The sequence below is a fragment of the Bos mutus genome, chromosome 27 (assembly GCF_027580195.1).
Source record: "Bos mutus isolate GX-2022 chromosome 27, NWIPB_WYAK_1.1, whole genome shotgun sequence".
In the NCBI taxonomy this organism is placed as follows: domain Eukaryota; kingdom Metazoa; phylum Chordata; class Mammalia; order Artiodactyla; family Bovidae; genus Bos; species Bos mutus.
The window spans coordinates 16,428,742-16,440,139 of record NC_091643.1 but is presented as its reverse complement, the minus strand read 5'-3'; positions in this window follow the sequence as shown (position 1 = coordinate 16,440,139).

Genomic DNA, 11,398 nt, shown 5'->3' with positions numbered 1-11,398 from the left:
TATTTTGGAGATTAATTGTCAGTTGCTTAATTTTCTATTGTTTTCTCCCATTCTGAAGGCTGTCTTTTCACCTTGCTTATAGTTTCCTTCATTGTGCAAAGGCTTTTAAGTTTAATTGGGTTCCATTTGTTTATTTTTGCTTTTATTTCCATTACTCTGGGAGGTGGGTCAGAGGATCTTGCTGTCAGAGTCAGAGATTTATGTCAGAGAGTGTTCTGCCTAGGTTTTCTTCTAGGAGTTTTATAGTTTCTGGTCTTACATTTAGAACTTTGATGCATTTTGAGTTTATTTTTGTGTATGGTGTTAGAAAGTGTTCTAGTTTCATTCTTTTACAGGTGGTTGACGAGTTTTCCCAGCACCACTTATTAGATTGTCTTTTCTCCAATGTATATCTTGCCTCCTTTGTCAAAGATGAGTGTCCATAGGCGCGTGGATTTATCTCTGGGCTTTCTATTTTGTTCTCCTGATCTATATTTCTGCCAAGACATTTGGACCCCTGATAAAGGAGTGCAATCTCTCCATAAAATATAAAATTACGCTACACTATCTTCATTTAAAAGGCACGTATGTCTTCAAAGGACTTCTTGAATACTTTACCCAACTTTCTGACACCTAGCAATACAATCAATTCTTCAACAAACGTTTATCAAAAGCCAGATGATTTTCAGGTGTCCCTTCCCCTGGACTGTCACCATCTGTACAGAAACAAGAGGACCCATCCAGGTTTTTCCACCACCTGAGAACAAGGTTGATCTCTGCAACCAGCACTCTGAACTGACACCCAACTTCCTTTTTCAAATGTGCTAAAGAAAACAGTGGATACTATTTGGTTGCATTTTCTGTGATTGGTTATTCTGTGATTGGTCTTTTTAATGTTCCCTTGTTTCTCCAAATATTGCCTACCTCTATATGATATATATATATTATATATATGTTCACCAGCAGCAATAAGACTTGGCAGATTAATTATTTGAATAAATTATCTCGGCTTGCCTTTAATTTCTATTTTAAAGGCTAATGCCTTGAATTAGAAGTATCAGCACATGAAAATATTGCCAATGTTTATTGCAAATTTTAAATGGAAAATGTTTTAAATTCAAACATATTTGTAGATGTTCATAATTTAATTCACTCATGAGCAAGTTTTAAATGAAGGAAGAACATGCTACTTATAAATCATTAACTTTGCCAATATGTGTGTATAAACAGTATTCAAATTCATAAATGAGATTCATTCATTGAGTTTTCCTAGGTACTAGGGATATATACAAAAAAGAAAAACACCATTTGATCTTAGAGATACTTAGTCTGCAGGAGACAAACATGTAAACAGATCACTAAAATGATTATACAGGAAGTCCTTTTATAGACATTGGAGGATAGGTTTTTCCCATCTGACTTTTCTCCTTCTGATGTCAGATGCCTATCAGACTAGGATGAGAGAAGGGAACAGGAGGCAGATGATATTTTAGCAGGACAATCTACAGAACATGCCTATGGGGTTGCAGATGCTACTTAGTCCGGAACATCAGGGAAGCCTCTTTTCCTCCAGCTGGGATGGCATCCAGCCGATGGCTTGGCAGTGCAAGGACACTCACCTGCAGAGAAGAAGCAGGACCCTGAGTGCGGAACAAAAAGTAAAGATGCTAAGTCTCAGACCAGTTGAGAGAAACCAGAGAGGAAGATGCTAGTGAAATGTGGCAGGAGAGACTCGCATAGCTCACCTCCTCACTGAAACTCTTAAAGGAGCTGGAAGGTAGACCCAAAGGTCAAAGACTCTTCAGTGTGTTCTTCCTCATTCCCTGCGGGTATGGGAATGGGCATACATGTAGTATGAGCTTAACCTGTCAACTGTTAAGACCAGCTGGGGAATGGGTTGTACTGTTCCCTCCTTTTCTACATTGGAGGGTAATCTTGGTGATTACAAGGAGAAATGTACAATGTGCAATGAAGGGAAAGAAGCGACAATAATAGTAATCTTTGAGGGTATTAGGGAAGGCTTCATGAGGAAGTCATTTGAGCTGAGTCTTGAAGCGTAAGTAGGGATTCATCAAATTGATATTGGAGCAGAGGAAACAAAACAGTGTATACAAAGATGCAGGGGTGAGAAGAAAGCATGGAGTGTTTAGACAACATGCAGTTAGTTTGGTACAACAGAGCACAGGGGCATATTAACAGATGAGACATTAAGAGGTGAGCTAGGAAAGTCAAGTAAGGGCTGTATCAGAAGAGTCTGTATCCCAAAGGAAATGAGGGGCTAGAAAGGATATTAAGCTACAGGGTTAGATTTACAAGAAAAAAGTTTTTCTTGAGAGAAAGGCCCCAAAGTGAGCAGACTACAAAGTTGACACCATCTAAATAAACTGGGGAAAGGTTATGCAAGTGTCATCTGGGCTTCCGGATGGAAGGATGTGGGGCATGACCTTGGAAGAGATCCGTGGGGTGCCTGAATTTGGGGGGAGTAGACTGTGGTCGGTGGGGTGCTCCACAAAACAGTGGCAGAAGGAAGGGACGGATGCGAATATGATAAAGGAATAGGTCACTAAATGGGATGTGTTGCCATGGAGAGAGGGGGGCAAGGAAGAGAGAGGATGCTCAGATGTGTAGTTTCGGTGATCCCACAGACAGGTTTATGAGGACAGATCTCGATTTCCATTTCATTAAGATCAAGGGGCCGGAGCCGCAGCATGCAGGCAAAAACTGTACTGAACGAGGAGAGGAAAACTCACAAAGTCATCAAACAGCATTGAGTGCTCAGCCATGAAACAGAATCGTGCCATTCTGAAGCTCTTTGGGGGTTTGTATGTCATCTAGCTTTGCTTCATTTTACATATGAAGGAACTGGGGTTCGTATGAGGTAAAATGCTTTGCTCAGGGTCACAAAGGTAGTTAATAGTGAAGGGAACGCTAGATACAAGCCAGGACCCCTGACCTAGGATGGCTCTGTCCTGGGCTATCCCATCAGTGGGACTCAAATATAAAAGGCATCCTACACCACAAAAAAAGGACCCCACAGATGTCCTACTGGAGTGAAGCCATATATCTCTTCCTCTTAGTTACTGTCTTCCTGTGCGGGGCTCATCAAAGAGCTTTCTAAGAGCTTGTAGAAGCTTTAGAAGTAAAAACCACCTGCCATCCTCTGCGATTTTGGAAGTGAAAGAAATATGCTTAGATCTAGAGGTGTGCCACTGTGACTGAAAACCGAGGAGGCATTTATTTTCATCAACAAGACATATACCTACAAAGCAGGTTTTTTTGGTATCTCTGCACACCGCAAAGGCACCTTCTGACAAATCAAATGAACATGTCACAAGTCAGTGAAAATTAAGAAAGAGGAGGTGTAGAGAAGGTATCGAACAATTTATCAAAGCCACACACCACTTTTCCATTTTTATTTTCCTCTATATTTCTTACAAAATAAACTCATATAAGCATACTTTTATTTATAATGAGAAAAGAGGCCAAATGTTGACTTCCTTGGTGAGTACTGAACAGATGGAACCAGAAGCATCGAGGGGAGAGGAAATAGAGACAAATATGGTTGTCATGGTTTCCTTGAGCTGCAGTAAACACAGGGACCCCGGTGGACAATGAAAGCCCCCACTGGGAAAAACCACATGTCGCTCTTTTCTTCCTTAGATAATTGCCAGGCTCACTTGGAAGATCTGAAGTCCACAGGAGATGAGAAAACAAGCAATGCTGTCTCTCATCCCTGGCTATTCTCACAATACATCTACACTGAAACCACCCTCCCATCCCATATAACAGGCATGAAACAATTAATGACGATCTCAGATTAATCAGTTATCCCACTGGGCAATGCCCTGCAGAAATCTGTGACACATTAAACCCAAGACGTGAGGGGAGCTGGGCACTGCCCGAGACCACGCTCTCTGTTTCACTGGGAAGCAGTGAGCCCTGATGCAGAGAATAGCATCGCGAAAGTTCTGCAAGTCCTGGTGACACGGTCAAGGTCCCAGACTTAGTGCCACTTCCCAGTCATCTCCAAATTATCCTAAACCCACCTCCACTGTATTCTAGCAATATGTGAATCGTATGAGAGCTTGCTATATCTGCACGGCCCAACTACACCCCATAGTTTGTTTACAAGGGTGCTGGAAAAGGAGAGAATGGGAGTGGAGAGGGACCCCTTCTCAACCGCTTTCTTTGAGGTTCAAATCAAAGTCTAGCGCCATGAAGACTGTCTCCATGTGATGGCAAACAGTCAAACGTCGGAAACATTCAAATGTTTGGCTGAACTCACGCATTTTGTCTGGAGGTTCAGATCAAGTTGACATGAGGTCTTTTCCAAGGTCATCGCAGAGGCTGCCAGCGCTGAGGTCAGACTGCTTCAGCCCTGAGTTCTACAGCAGACCCTCTCCCGTGCCTGCCAAGACAGACTCTTCCCAGTCCACACGAGATTAGGGGTTGTTTTCTCCTAAAGATGCCCACAAATGACCAGTTTGTTCCAGGCTTGTACAAGGTGAGCAGATTCCCGCATCAAGGGGAGGAACGTGGGCTGTGTAGGGAACACTGGTTCTGGGGTGATGGGTGCCGAGACAGAACCCAGGCGCTCGAGCCAGTGACATGGACAGGAGGAGGAAGCGGGGTTCACCTTGGTCAGCTGCATGTCCTCAGAAGCCAAGAAGAGCAGTTTTTAGGCTGCTGAAATTTATCTCTCTCGTGAGTCTGTCCCCAAAGCCTAAAGCCTGCAACATCTCATTTCCTGTTTGGGGATTTCCTGAAATCGAAACGGAGATGCTGGCCTCTGTAAAGAAACCTGTAGAAAGGCTTTTTCTCTGGAACCAGGACCATGTGCGGCAGCCTGTCACATGCGGCAGCCTCAGCGTACAATTTGGTCTCACCAGCTTGATGCTCTTTTGCCATCTCCTCTGAAACTGCATGTACCACCTCTCCTTCATTGTCCATACCCTCTGTTCCTGGTCATCTGCATTCCCCTTCACTTTTTGAAAATGTGAGAGCATCTTATAAAATTTAGTTAGAGGTACTGCTTTTCTAAAAGATGGGGGTAGAATTTAGGGGAAGCCACATTATCCCCTAAAATTGCAAAACTAAAGGAAATTTTGGATAAGCCTCAAATTAGAAAGAGCACAGCCTTGATGAATGGTACATTTGTTTCTTAGATGGGTGACTTGTATGGGCAGAGTGGAACTGGGCATAATAAGCAGGACACAGGAAAGGACATCATAAGCTCTTTTCGTTCTCCCTTAAAGCTGGTTTTCCATTCCCATGATCGTGGTTTACTATGGTGTCATTTACAAGATCCAAACTATTTTGTTTTGAGTTTTTGATGTTCGCATAAACACGTCATTATTTTGGTGAGCTTTGCTCTGTCAGTTCTCACAACAGGAAAGAGAAAAGACTCATGTCGACAGAGTTGCATGAGCCTCTTCTAACAAATCAGGCACAATACCAGCAAACCGAGGCCTTCCCAAAAATGGGAGTAAGTTTTGAGGCCAACATATGAGCTTTCCTGCGGACTTCCCAGGTGGCTCAGTGGTAAAGAATCCACCTGCCAATGCAGGAGACGTGGGTTTGATCCCTGGGCCAGGAAGATCCCCTAGAGAAAGAAATGGCAACCCACTCCAGCATTCTTGCCTGGGAAACCCCATGGTCAGATAAGCCTGGCAGGCTACATCCATGGCGTGGCAAAGAGTCGGACACGACTTAGTGACTGAACAACAACACAACAACAGTGAGATTTCCCAAGTATTTCACCTCCCAATACATACAAAGCAAAGCAAAGCAATTATAATCCCAATATCACAAGAACATTTCTGAAGAGGAAACAGATTGACTTACAAGAATGACGCAAGCTCCCCTCCACTAGTAAAGAATTCCATACCTATTTTAAAGGCTATAAGGGTAGAACTAGATTTTTCCATATCAGTGGGGAAAGGGACGTTTTCTTTTTTTCAAAGCCACTGAAAAGAACTGCAGTGAAGGACAGTAAAGGACAAAGAACCTCTTTGTCCTGCCATGGGAGAAGACAGAGTATGGCAAAAAGAATATGAACAAACAATCTTGGGTTTGAAGTTGGATCTGTCATTTCTTAGGGACACAGTATTAATAAGCTATGTATATAATTACTATGTTCTGCCTCACTAGCTTAGATGAAGTAAAAGCACATGTCTTTTAAAATTAGCTTCCACCTTCCTTATCTCAAAAATGTTTTTTTCTCAAGGGAACCCTCCTACATTGCTGATGTAGCCACTACTACTGAAACCAGTATGGGGGTTCCTCAAACAACAAATAGAGGTACCATATGATCTCACAATCCCACTTCTGGACATACATTCAGATAAAAACCATAATTTGAAAAGATACATGTACTCTTATATCCACAGCAGTGCTACTGACAATAGCCAAGACATGGAAACAACATAAATGTCCACTAACAGTTGAAGAGATAAAGAAGATGTAAGATATTTTATATATATATATGCATACATATATATACACACACACACATATATATACACATGGAATATTACTCAGCCATGAAAAAGAATGAAATACTACCATTTGCAGGACCATGGGTGGACCTAGAGATTATTAAGCAAAAAGTCAGAGAAAGACAAATACCATATGATATAAGTTATATGTGGAATTTAAATACAACACAGATGAACTTATTCAGAAGACAGAAACAGACTCACAGACATAGAGAACAGACTTTGTTGCCACGAAGGAGGGGATGGAGGAGACATGGATTCAGAGTTTGGGATAAGCAGATGCAAGCTATTATATATAGAATGGATAAACCACAAGGTCCTACTGTAGAGCACAGAGAACTACATTCAACATCCTGTAATAAACCATAATGGAAAAGAATATGAAAAAGAATATATATGTATAACTGAATCACTTGGTTATATAGCAGAAATTAACATAAATTGTAAACCAACTATAGTTCAATTAAAGAAAAAAGATTATCAAAATATATTTCCAATGGCATCCCTAGAGTTACTGCAAAAACCAACAAACAAACCAGGGAGGGGGTGTCAGAGAAGACGTGTTTCATATTCTTCTTTCCACTCATCACCTCCAGGCTAAAGACATACCGAAGCTGAGAGGTTAGACCATGAAAACAGGAAGTAGAATCTGTGATTTATATACACTACTCAAAGATGTTCATCTAAGTGACCTGCATTCTTTCAGACTTGCAGATATTATTATTTCAGTGGTGAAATGAGTCTTCTTATGAATGGTGTATGAGTTACATACGCAATGACTGAAGGCCGCTTGGAAGGTAAAACTCTGTCAGGCGCTGCAACTAAGTAAATATTGACTTGCCCCAGCCCCTGTCCTGAAGGTGAACAGATGGAGTTTAGCCTCACCGCAGGACCGCTTGCCCAGTGAGCTCACTCCTGTTAACTGCCATTCCCAAGTCAGTTCTTATTCTTGCTGAAAATCACACAATGTCAACAGGACAAATGCCTCTTCTAGGAAACAGGAATAAAACAATGGAGAAAAAATGAAAAGAACAGAGAAAGGATTTGCTTCCAGACTTCCCAACTCACTCCAAAGTCGAACCTTCAGTACTTTGAATCATCTTGTCAATATAGCACATTTAATACACTCCTATCCATATAATCTGTTTATATCACATCTCATGTTTCAAATAGAGTAGCAGAAATTCAGGAAGTAAACTCCATCTCATGGGGCTGTAACAGAATAAACAAACAAAAACTTCCTGGAAGTGACTTGTATTTTCTTAAGGCATTTCTATTTTTATCCACTTCTAGAATTAGCAGGTAAGCTCTAATGGTAGCAAGGGTTTTATCAGTTTCACTCACTGCTGTAGACTGGCCCAGAATAATTTCTGGCACATATTAGGTGCACAATAAAAAAAAATTGAGTAAAGTAATAAATTCCAGGCAGCCTGACATTCTGAGTGACCCAAATAATGATAATTTCCTCAATATATTTAAAAAATATTTTTCTTGTTTTTTTAAACATTTTTTTTCTGATTTCCCAATTGAAAAAAAAAAAACCCAAAGGCTTTATTTCCCACATGGGAAGCTCTGATTACCTTTTATCTCACCTCAATTTTTAAGTGACAGTTATTTTTTAAAAATATCCATTGTAAACTCCATTTTCACTGATGGAACTCTTCAACCAAAAACAATTATTTAAAACAAATGCCTATCTCTCTAGTATATGATACTATTGTTTTCTTCCTTTGAGTCATAAAAACAAAGAAATAAACTAAAAACACCTTTACACACCATCATCTCTGTTGCCATTCAATGTCAGAAGTAACATCTGTTAGCCTCCTAAGCAAAGTCTCCAACATCAGGAAGCTGTCAAGTTCAAAACGGTGGAAATTCATTTTCCAAAATTTGAATGTGGTATAAATCACTACAGATGGTGACTGCAGCCATGAAATTAAAAGACGCTTACTCCTTGGAAGGAAAGTTATGACCAACCTAGATAGCATATTCAAAAGCAGAGACATTACTTTGCCAACAAAGGTTCGTCTAGTCAAGGCTATGGTTTTTCCTGTGGTCATGTATGGACGTGAGAGTTGGACTGTGAAGAAGGCTGAGTGCCAAAGAATTGATGCTTTTGAACTGTGGTGTTGGAGAAGATTCTTGAGAGTCCCTTGGACTGCAAGGAGATCCAACCAGTCCATTCTGAAGGAGATCAGCCCTGGAATTTCTTTGGAAGGAATGATGCTAAAGCTGAAGCTCCAGTACTTTGGCCACCTCATGTGAAGAGTTGACTCATTGGAAAAGACTCTGATGCTGGGAGGGATTGGGGGCAGGAGGACAAGGCGGCGACAGAGGATGAGATGGCTGGATGGCATCACTGACTCAATGGACACGAGTCTGAGTGAACTCCGGGAGTTGGTGATGGACAGGGAGGCCTGGCGTGCTGCAGTTCATGGGGTTGCAAAGAGTCAGACACGACTGAGCGACTGATCTGATCTGATCTGATCTGATATATATGCAAGGGGATATTTCTCAGCCATTAAAAAGAAAGAAATCATGCCATCCGCAGCACTGAGGATGGACCTAGAGATTGTCAAACTGAGCGAAGCAAATCAGACAGAGAAAGAGAAACATCATATGCTATCTCTTATATGAGGCATCTAAAAAGAACTTTTACAAATGAAGTTGTTTCATTTGAAAGCTGAAGTTTTATTGTTGGCAACAAAGTCTATCAAGCCTCTTAAAGTGACAGGCTCACTACATTCCCCTGAAGATGACTGACAAAATTCATCACTGAACAACCACAGCTTGCCAGACGTTCTTTTAAGCAAAAACGGTTTTCCATGGAAAAGTTCAGTTCACAATTCGAACAATCACACAAGTGCTTCTCTTTGAGATTCCTGTTGTGTGTGTTGGTGTACAGCAAATATGTATAAACATACGCCCCATTTTGTCACACAGAATATTAAAAAGACATATACTCAAAGGTCAAGGTTTTATAAAATTAGTCAGTTTTATTACTTCATCAAGAACACCATTAAGAAACTTGCTCTATCGTAGTTTACTCTGTATATATGAGAAGCGATTTATGTAAGGCTCCTGGGATAATGCCTTTGCTTTAAAACCATTAATGTCACTTGCTACCTACATTGATGGTCTCTAAAATCTTTAACTACCTACTCAATCAGTTTTGTGTTTTTTTTAATTAAGGATTTTTGTAATAGTAAAGTTCCAAGTATTCCTAATGGCCTATCGGGGCTGGCTGTATAACCTCCCAAGCTTATTTACTGATTTATTTATTTGTCTGTTTTAAAGTATCTATTTATTTATTTTTACTTTTTGGCTGCGTGGCACATAGGACCAGGGATTGAGCCTGCATCCTTTGCATTGGAAGTGCGGAGCTGAACCACTGGGCCACCAGGGAAGTTCAAGAACACAAGCTTATTTAATTATCACAACTGCACAGACAGCAAACATGAGATGTGAGCAAACCCAAGCTATAAAAGACCAAGTAACTTGGTCAAGGTAATAAAGATGGCACATCGAAGAGGGGGGACTATAACCAGGTTTTTATTGCTCTAGAGTCACAGCTCATCATTCCATATTCCCTCTAAGTTTCTCAAGCATTTTCATTTCTGTAATTAGAAGGAACTAAAGATCTATGATGTTAGAATTACGTGTTCTTAGGCACAAAAATGAAAGCCCAGGGCGGTCAAGAGCTTTGTTAAAAATCATATTTAGTTAATGGCAGAGCTGGGATGGAAAGAAAAAGCTGGGTAGTCCTAGGTGAGAAGCCCTGTAACGCCTCTTGCCTCTAAAAGAATGTTCTGGTTTCATCCTTATTTCTCTGGCATAGCCAGAGACAGACCTGCGAACAGGAGATGCCCTTGGCAGGCACCAAAAGACACTGGCCTGTGATAAATGGGCAGCTGGTGCCAAGGGTGCCTTCCTCAGCTTCCTCCTCGTACCACGTCAGGCACATGAGTACCAGGACCCTTCCTGTCCTCTGCAGCTTATGTCTTTCCACTACAAAGCCAGCACACGGCAAGTGGCAACAGGCTCAAGAGTCATCTAGAAGACTTCCCAGGCTCCCAAGAAAAGAGAAGGGGAGCTCGTGTTTTCTCCCTCTCTTTCATGAAGCTTCCGCAGAAGCTCCAGACAAGACAGTTGAAACTCCTCTGTGACAGGGTCAGAAATGAAGGGGGATGCTCCCAAAACAAAGGGCTGCGCGTCAGCTTCCACACCAAGGGAGTTCTAGCAGGCACGCGCTCTCACCACGATCCAAACACACAGACCATCCAGCCCAGCTCATAGGATTCGAGGTACTATTCTGCTCAGTGGAACATGGGACCTCGGGGAACAACTCATCGCTCAAAACATCCAAGGAGGAGGCATGACTTCACGAGAGGAACAGGGGAGGATACGGGGCAAAGTGATGATAAGAAAGGCGGGAGGGGTGGCTGAGAGCATGGGGGAGACAGAGACGCACTACGTACTGCAGACTTGAAGCAACAGCGGATCAATGTCACGAAGCCTTCATGACACACTCACGCCCCTGGCAATCAACAGATGGCACCTCTCACTGCCAAGTTCTAATGCATTTCCTGTTCAGGCTCAGCGTCAGGACACCGGGCTTGCCAAATACCCACTGATGCAGACAGCAAGGGGAGTGGAAGAACCCGCGGCTATACACCTCTCCCTTCTTTGCAGGACCTCGTTCCTCGCAGCAAGGAAAACATTCACTCTGCAGCGGGTGAATTTCCACACAGGACGGCAAGGACACGCGTCTAGACGTGCGCTCTGAAGGTGACTAGTATTTGGTAAGAAATGTTAAGCTCATTCAGGTTTTTCCATAAGATGGTATGGAAAAACCTAAACAAACTTTTTGGCCAACCCAATACTTGCTTTTTTTTTTAGTATAAAAAATAGAGAAGCTACCT